The 9114-nt window shown below is 41.8% G+C and overlaps 1 non-coding gene across 1 annotated transcript; it reads left to right on the forward strand.

Annotated features, from left to right (window-relative positions):
- Window positions 1-3190: 3190 nt before the first annotated feature.
- LOC136462168 (small nucleolar RNA R71) lies at window positions 3191-3298 on the forward strand. The gene has a single exon (XR_010760686.1). It is a non-coding gene; the product is annotated as a small nucleolar RNA R71 (small nucleolar RNA).
- Window positions 3299-9114: the final 5816 nt, after the last annotated feature.

Below are 9114 nucleotides of genomic sequence, written 5' to 3' on the forward strand. Positions count from 1 at the left end.
TGGTAGCCTCGGCCAGAGAAAGACATATGTCTCCCCTGGTGGTCACTTGATACTTCTTCAAAGGGCTGTTGCTGGTAGTTGTCGAAGTTTTCGTGGTGCCACTGCTCGCTTGAACCTTGTTGCCAGGAGCTTTTAGAGTGATGAGGGGATGGTTGATACCAAACAGGTTGCGGATCACAGGTCAGCCTTGCAGAAGCACTTTTGTGAGGTGCTGACTCCTTAACCTGCAGATCGAAAGTGAAAGAATTCACAGCATACAAACCGAGATCCTAGTTAGGTAACAAAATCTCGTTTGTATACCCAAGATACATCATGACGAGCTACCCATTATTTCTCTTTTTTAGCATATGGGTTTGATGGAAATATTCAAAGTCTACATAGCAGCGTTCCGTATCAATATAAAAAAGTGAAGCATTATTTAACAGGCCCAAATTTTGGGCAATCCGAGTGATCATGGAGGTGCACTCAATATCATCCGTGAGAGAAAATAGTTCCAAATAATGGCGCATCATAGATTTGACAGGAGAAACCTTTCTCCTTTTGACAAAAGCATACAACAGTTTAAGATCATCCACTCTTATCGTATGAAAATCTGGTCTAGGAAACAAAGTGAAACCTAGCCACTTATGCATGAACTGTAATGTGGGGTGATTGATATCATTAGTACGAGGACGGTATGTTTCAATTTTTCTTGAAATTTCTCTCCAAAATTTTAGCTTATCAAAATATTGTAGACCATGGTCTAATTCAACTGCGACTATGAACTGAATTCTAAGAGCAAACTTAAATCCTTTTAGGGATAAGAAAATTATTTTCCAAAGAGTCTAAATTTAACCCCAGTATCAATGATTTGCAGAGTGCATAGAAATTCTAATGTTAAAAGTTTAGACCCCTGCTCAACTACATTCCAAACTTTCTAATGTTAAAAGTTTAGACCCCTGCTCAACTACATTTCAAACACCTTCCCAACCATCAGTTCTAAAAATGAAATCAAATTCAACATCCATACCTGTGGCATGGAGAAGGGCAGGATCATATGCAGACGTGTGCATGAACCTTCTAGTCTTCAAATTCTTGAAGGCATCCTTCTCTTGCTTGTTCTGCAACTTGAAATATTTCTCCTCCAGCAGTATGTTCCTTTTAGCTGATGATGACTGAGGCGGCGCTTCAACTACAGGGGGTGGAACATCGATTTGCATGTCGGTGCTCGCCCTATAAGAAGAGCTTCATGTAGAACGGGATGAACGCTTGTCCTTGAACTTGTTCAACATCCTGCACAAAGTCAACAAACAACAAAACTCATGGAACAGATTAGGAAATAAAATGTCAGCAGTTAGCCATCTAGAAGTCAGTCATTTGAGGGTTAGTCGTTCTTGATTGCTTAATGATTTTTCTAATTATTGTTTTGACAGAACTTCTACCCTCAATCTCTTTAGTTTTTTTCCTAATTTTGGCAGCACTTCTATTCTTAATCTTTCTCACTCTTTCTAATTTCAATAGTACTTCTACTAAGTAGATTTTTAAACTACAAACTTGGAATTTGAATTCTCGAACTCAAAGGCTTTTTTGCAGTTGTGCTTGAGGCTGAGAGCAACCAGGAGAGATGCCATTTATAGGCGGCGTAGGCACAGGCCGACCGGCCTCGTGGTGGGGCTAGCCGGCCCCACATGGGGCCCACTTGGCCTCATCCTCCATAAGATGCTCCTTTGCTTCATGCTTAAGCAAATTTCGATGGCCGTCGGTGTTCTTTCGGTGGAAATACGACCTGAATGGTGCATGGTGCTTGGTGGTGGTTGAGTGGGTCCCAAGTGTCTCCTGTGGGTCCCGGTTTCCTGTATTTCTACCATATACACATGTATATATATGCAATGCAAAAAATATTTTATGATACTATGAAATATAAGTAGATGAATGGATGGTATTTTTACAATTTTTATGCCTCCATGGTAAAACTTTCTTACGGGTTTTTTTCACACCGTAAAAATTATTTAGATGGGGCTTGAAATTTTATGATGCAGTGAAAATATTTTGATTTTATTTTTTTAAATGTAGTGCAAATGTAGAAAAATAAATATACTAAGGTAAAAGTAAATTTATGCAAAGTAAAAGTAGATATGGATAACTACCGATTTTACCTCCCGGCGAGGGTTCAAAATTTTAAGTCCGCCGAACCGGACTTCTCTAGTTTTATTCATTCCTTAGGTGCATCAATCGGTCCTAGAGATGGAGACCTTAATGGTTGTTCTTGCTTCTCTTGCCAATCCAATTTAGAGCATTGTTCTGGTCTTGGCTTGAAGGTGAATCGTTGTTCCTTCCCATTGATATGGAATCGGATTTCTCCAGCTCCGACATCAATGTGTGCATTTGTAGTGCTCAAGAAGGGTCTCCCAAGTATGAGGTGTGTCTTCATATCTTCCTACATGTCAAGCACCACAAAATTGATAGGCACAAAGAAATTTCTTATTTTTACAGAAATATTAACGGCGATTCCTGCAAGGTAGCGAACCGATTGGTCGACAAGTTGCAGGCACATTGATGTTGGCATGAGTGTTGAATAGTTGATCTTGTCAAAGACCGTCTTGGGCATGACACTGATGCTTGCCCCAAGATCGCACAGTGCATGCTTAAAATTCTGGTTTCTGATGTAGGCTTTTTAATAATACTCTCATTAATCTTGGCTTGTTCTAAGATCAAATCTCTCAAGGTTGGTTATTTGGAATTGAAAAAATTATAGTAATTACCATGGTACTTACCTTGGTAATTTGACCATTGTTGTTGCCCCCATCCTTATCTTTGTTGCTGTGGACTGGGACTATTGATGACAATGTTTGCATCCTATTGATACTCGGGGAAATCAATCCCCAAATATTCTCCTCATGTGTTTTGGGCATTATAAGCATCTTGAATGGCTTGCCGATCTTTCTTGTAATTGGCTCGCTGTTCAAGCCAATTCAATAGTATGTCCATCTTAGTTGAAAGTGCACACATCTCTTCTGGTACTTCTTCACTCTGATTGCATGTTTGAATACTTCCTTGAGACCAGCCTTGATTAGAGGCTATCTTTTTCATAAGGGTTTTAGCTTTTCCAAGGGTGAGTGACATGAATGCTCCTCCAGCAGTTGCATCAAGTTGTTCATGAGCTTTCTGAATTAATCCATGGTAGAAGCCTTGCATGAGCAACCAATCTTCCATCCCATGATGAGGACAATTTGAAATGTATTCTTGAAAATATACCCATGCTTCTAGAATGGTTTCTCCTTTCTGTTGTTGAAAGTTGGAAAATTTTCCTCGTAAGGCATTGGTCTTGCCTATAGGGAAAAACTTTGCTAGAAAGGCCTTTGAACATCTTGCCCATGTGTTGATGTTATCTTTGTTGGTGTAGAACCACTGCTTCGCCTTTCCCACTAGCAAGAATGGAAAGAGGTAGAATAGTATGATGTCTTGAGCAATGTCCTTGATGACGATTGTGCTACTAATCTCCAGGAAATTCTAAAGATGAGCATTAGCATCTTCATGTGCCTTTCCGCTGAATGGCGTAGCTTGCACCATGTTGATGAGGCTTGGCTTGAGCTCAAACTCAAGGTTGTTGGTTTTGAGTGTTGGTGCAGTGTGGATGTTCTCGGTACTTGGAGTAGAGAATTCATGTAGTCTTTTTAGCCATAGCTTCAGAAACTGGTGTTGAGCTACCTCTTGATTGGTTTGATTGTGATTGATGGAATTTGTTGATGAATCAAAACCAATCCTGCAATACACTATATAAGATATGAACAAAGACAAACAAGGGTAAGCCTGCTAAAGCAAAGGTGCATAGTTATGATTTTATCAATAAGTACTTATTTGATCAATTCTCTTTTAGCCTTGTGCCCCTCCTCGGCAACTTAACTCACTCGAGTACTAAGCTAAGCGCTTTGCGAACTCATGCATAAATTCATTATCAATCATGACAATATCAAGCATACTACCAAAGCAAACTAGGAACATAATAAACATAAACATAGTATTAAAATAGCACAAAGTCATGAAATATAGAGGATACAATGGCTTTACCAGCCTCCAGATGACGAATCTAGAATCCTGAGCAATAGCCCAACTCTACTTGAATCTTGCTAGCTAGACTATACTAGAACTTGAAGAATTGGAGATCTATTCTATTCTCTCTAGAAACCCTAATTTCTGATCTGATCGTGACTTCTGACTTGATGATCAGGGTTATGCCAGGGGGTGGAAGGGGCTAGTATATATAGGGAGGAGCATCAATCCTAAGCCCTTGGATCAAACCGACTTGAAAGAACAGCGTAGATGCAAACCCTAAGGCGGTGGAGGAATCGACATAGTAGGGGAGGCTGCCCTATGGGTCCCCTGGGCCAGCTAGCCTACGCTGGCCCCACCTGGCATGTTGTCGTGCCCTACTTCGGTGGAGTGCCTTCTGGTGTCCTCTAGAACCTTCTAGAGCTATTTTTGTTGTGGATAATTATGATTTAATTTGACAATTTGATCCACCTTGATGGTTTTCTAGATAAACCCTACTGAAAACATAGATTCACCAAAATTTGTGGAAATTGTCAGTTTAAACCCCTAAACCTATGCTGGTGATCATTTTTATGCATCTATCCAAGATATGTTGGTGGTTTATAATCGATGATAACTACCATCAACAGTTAGGTGCTACGTACCATCTTCTTTAAGACCCAATCACCACCATCGGTAGCCTTCACCACCGATATCGTAAAAATTTGCAAGCCAGCGCGAGACTCCCGCATGTTTTTAGAAATTTTGGCAGAAATGTCTGTTCCCATAAGTCCTACTTTGTAGTTAGCTTACAAAGACCACTACCCACCCAGCCAACCTATCCGTCTCATCCTCAAGTGCTGCTATTCCTCACCTACTCATCGACATGCAAGCCACCACTCACCACCGATAAGCTAGTGCTCCTCGCCGGTATGCCAAACTGGCATGCCTGCATAGATCCACCGGTGATCAGGATGGTACTCATCACTGCCATGGCTGCTCAAGCTCACTGACGCAAGATCCAAAGGCAAGGGTAATGCTTTCTCACACTTCCCTTATCCATGTTAATTTCTTGGCTTTTTATTCCCCTCTTATCTCATCTGAGTATGAATCAAGCTTCCATCTGATCATTAAGGAGCTCATGAGCACATCCCCATAGGTGCTCCTACTCTAATTCAGGTGACAGCGCTACCACTTCCATCGCTAGCCCCGCTCCACTAGATCCTAGTCAAGATGGAGGAGGAGGCCACCAATAATAGCAATGAAGTAGACATCCTGACAGATGAAGTCTTGGTCCTTATCCTCCACCACCTCACCACCCGCACCTTGTGCAGCTGCAAGTGTGTGCCACTCCTGGTACTGTCTCATCTTCAAATTTGAGTAGTGTAAGGAGCTGCCCCAGTTTGTTGCCTGATTCATGTATGACAACTAGAAAGGCAAACACCGATTCGCCAACTTCACCAGTGAATACCCCTCCTTTTCCTTCTTGCCCTTCCCCATTCAAGATTTAGACATCTTAGATTGTTGCAGAGGCCTCTTCCTCTGCTGGTGTGTTGGGCTTCGCTATGTTGTCTGCAATGCGGTGACTAGCAAATCAGTGGTACTACCGCATAGCAACCTTTGTTATGGTTCAACTCACTTGGGGTTCGATCCCACAATCTCCTCGCACTTCCATGTGGTAGAACTATGGGTAAGGTCGCCTGGGGTGTTAGTTGTCAGCATCTACTCATCCAAAACTAGAGCATGGATGTGTAAATAATCTGAATGGGGAGAGGATATTCTAGTATGCAAATTTTTAGGAACTGTGTTTCTTAAAGGTTTTATGCACACGCTGGAGGTGTCCTAGATAGTTGCTGTTGATATGGAGGGAAAGACATAGAGGAAAATTCTTAGGACACCAGGTCCTGCAATGTTCATCCATGGAGATCAGGGTTAGTGAAAGCCCTAGTTTGGTTTTGGATAATTGATGAAACGTAGGACTAACCTTTGATCTAAATATGTGAATTAGATAAGGTAGCCCAATCCAAGTGGTAGAGCTAGATGATGGTCATGGTGAACGTAATGACCACAAAAAGATGGATCAAGTGCTTCACATTTGGAAAAGAAGAAAGAGAAAAACAAAAATGGGCTCAAGGCAAAGTAAAATGATAGAAGCCATTTTTGGTTTACACTCAAGACACCATAGAAGGTGTGAGTGATTTATGATCAATAGCCATACTATAAAGAGGGGACATCTTTGGCTAAGTAGTTATCGACTGCCACTAGGTGACATGATTCTTGCATATGCATTAGGGACCTAGTGTGTCAATGAGCACTCCATGACCGCTCATCCACTTCATTCCCAAGATTACATCTATCCCTAATCCTGGCAGAACTACCACATTGGCCATAAACACTCGTCCCTCTATTTCAATACTTACCCCTAGCACTATTTGATTGGTCAAAATATTACTTCCAGCTGCACTAATGCAATAACTACCCGTGGATACTGTAATTACCTTATGATTGTATTTTGATGCAAAAGCTGGACTCATAAATGAATGCGAAGCACCAGAATCAAATAGTACAACTGCCAGATGGTGATTCACAAGAAACTTACCCGCGGTGACCACCTCTCCTGAGGGTATCTCGGTCATGTTGGTGTAGTTAACATGTCCTTGACGAGCACCAGAATTCCCTTGCTTCTGATTGTTCCTCTGAGGATACGGATAATTCTTGGACCAATGACCTGTCCTGCCACAATTCCAGCAGGGCCTATTAGCTAGCGAAACAAAAGAATTTCTTGGTCCTGTGGTGCCCTTTTGAAGAGGTACAGTAAATGCCTTCTTGAAACTAGTCTTTGCCTGATTCTTCTTTTGTGGTGGCCGGTACCTAACAGCTACAGTCAGTGAGCAAAACTGAGTCTTCGCTACTGGAGCTTTAGCCTACGAGACACCTGCCTCAAAGGCCCTCTTGCGATTTTTGGAAGCGGCATAGACATTATCGTTATTCTCTTGAGTAAGAGCATCGCTTATGAACTCATTGAAAGTGACACTCTTGTTGTTCCCCATGGACTTCATCAGTTTGGGACTAAGCCCTCTCTTAAAGCTGGCGATTTTCTTTGCTTTGGAATCAACGAATTCTGGAGCATACCTTGCCAGATGATTGAAGGCATGAAGATATTCCGTGAGTGTCTTGGTGCCCTACACCAACTTCATAAACTCATTGTGCTTTATGGCCATCAACCCGGGAGGAATATAATGACTCTTGAAAGCCTCCTGGAACCGATTCCATGTGATCTAGGCATTTTCTAGTAGGGTGGACCGATAATGTCGCCACCATATACCTGCTGGTCCTTGTAGCTGATGCGAAGCATACTCCACCTTCATCTACTCTGTCACCCTGAGCAAACAGAACTTGTGCTCAAGCGTGGTTAGCCACTCTTCTGCTTGGAGCGGCTCTTCAGCTTCCTTAAAGACGGGTGGCTTGGTATCTTGGAATTCCTTGAAATCACTAAACTGGTTGGGCTCTAGACCCTATCATTGATGGCGGCCCTGTGCTTGATGCTGGGCTAGGGTATGCATAGCATCACCCAACGCACGCTGACCTTCCACGAGCATGGCCAATAGATCAGATGGTGTGGGCGATGGTGGCGGTGGAAAATCATCATCACCACTACCCCTAGCATGGCCTGAACGCAGATTGCGCGACATCTGCAAAAGCGCATTTGTGAGTAATGATGGACGAGGTTAGATACATTGCAGATGAATTGTAGAATTATGCCAAACTGAACTTATTGAAAAGATTAATTTCATACAATAAACAGAGGCACAATAATTCATCCTCATAACATCTCCATAACTTTACTCTGCACATTCATGCGATGCATACGCTCACATGCCAAATTTTTGGTCAACTTCAAAGCTGGACTTCGGTTTAAAGCTCACATCCAAATGGAGCCAACATGCAAGTTTTAGAGATTACATCTAACTATAACAAGGCTTCTCCGTGTATCCTACTGAATGTAGTACCATCCACAACAGGGTTGGGGTGCCAAACACATGAAGGAATGTGCTGCTCCAAGGCGGTAGTGCTAGTGCGGCCATCAGTAGTAGCATTGCAACTTGGGCGTGAGAGGATTACCATACAGGATGAGAAAAGTATAACGGAATACTTAAAGATAAGGGAGGGAGTGATGCAAAAATGTAATGGCATGAGTAACATGATGCATGCACATTCCATACGTCCTCATGAATCTTAAGAAAATTTAACATTCTAGCGACATAGACGGTGGCATACATACGTTCTCTCATATACGTATCTAGTCGAGCTACAAGTTGCGTTGTTAGTGTACCTACAGAAAATTTCATTGCAGCCCATCCCAACAAAAGAAATAAGTATGCAATGAAAGTAGTAAACTAAGATACTCTCCATATATACATCCCCGGATATATATACTTCGGTATCCAAAGCTATCCGATTGATACACCCACAATTAAGTACCTTCATATGTACATGTGTGCAACATGTAAACATTCCGGTAACCATAACTAACTCTCCCCTAGACCGATAGTTGGATGGTCATGCTCTCACAACTCACTTTACCTGGGCATAGAGGCAATTGATCCATACATTACCACCCAAGCGGATGGCATCCATACAATAGCACGCCGTATGGACGACGAAATAAAATGAAAGCAATTACCCCCCAAAAGTTATTACTTAAATAAGCCACCTGAAAGTCCTTGTTTGGGCATAGAGGATACGACAACTGGCATACTTAGCTAAAATTTCAGATTTGAACACCTATATATAGATAGCTATAAGATGTCAAAACTGATTTTTGCAAACAAAAGCTTTTGTTTTAAATACACATATGACATGTTTAATGTTGAATCTAGCTCCGATACCAGCTGTAACAGAACCGACCAATTTATAAGAGCACAAGTACAAAAGCAATCACCGGAGTGATCAAACCGCCATACTTGAACCCATATAAACCCGGTAGTCAACTGAAACCACGAAGGATTTCAAACCAACTTGCATTACAACCAAGATCACAGTAATTCAACATAACAAGCCACATGTTACATCCATTTCACAAGTAGTTCATAAGTACCTCATACA

The sequence above is a fragment of the Miscanthus floridulus genome, chromosome 6 (genome assembly GCF_019320115.1).
Source record: "Miscanthus floridulus cultivar M001 chromosome 6, ASM1932011v1, whole genome shotgun sequence".
NCBI classification, from domain to species: domain Eukaryota; kingdom Viridiplantae; phylum Streptophyta; class Magnoliopsida; order Poales; family Poaceae; genus Miscanthus; species Miscanthus floridulus.